We start from the raw sequence: 760 nt of genomic DNA on the forward strand, positions 1-760 counted from the left end.
CTGTTTGCCAAACGCGGTGAGAGAACCCTAAAAGCAAGATCGCTTGCCAAGGTTAGCATAAGCGGGGTCGATATTTTTGATCTCGCGGACTCGATCGAACAGCTTCTTCAGGCCGGCTTCGTAATCGATAAAAGGATGGCCCCAGTGTCGAAACGATCCGTAGAATAGCAAGACAGTCTCGAGATATGACTCCTCTAAGACGACTTTGAAAAAGCGTTCTATGTCAATGTGACCTTCTTCAGTGTTTGAATCGCGGTTTTGACGTATATTTAAATCTCCGGAGATTTTAACTTTGGTCCTGAATTTCTGGCTCAACTGAATGATGCGAAGATTAGCCATCGGCTCAACGAGCTTGACTGCTTTAAAAAACTGGTTTCCATGTTTAGCAAGGCGGAAATCTCCGTGACGATAGAAATTGTGTAGTTCTTTAAGCTGCAACTTAAACTTGTATTGGTTTTGCCGACCGTCCAATGCCAACTTAGAGCATGCACGAGCTGCGAATAGATCCTTCATCATCAACACCACGTTTCGACTGTCGAGCAGCTGTTTCTGATGTGGGAGCGCGACCAACTCCGGAGAACAATAAATCGGTCCGAGATTCGGGAGTGTTCCGGTTGCGAAGAAGCCTCTTTCTCCTTCGTTGATCTCCCACTGGAGGTTGGTCCCAGCTTGAGACGTGAGATTGGACCTTTCTAGCGCACTGGAGCTGTTCATCATTAGCGTTACTTTGTCGGAAATCCAGAACAGTTCGAGTTCTTTG

This window comes from Rhipicephalus sanguineus, chromosome 8, assembly GCF_013339695.2.
Source record: "Rhipicephalus sanguineus isolate Rsan-2018 chromosome 8, BIME_Rsan_1.4, whole genome shotgun sequence".
Lineage (NCBI taxonomy): Eukaryota > Metazoa > Arthropoda > Arachnida > Ixodida > Ixodidae > Rhipicephalus > Rhipicephalus sanguineus.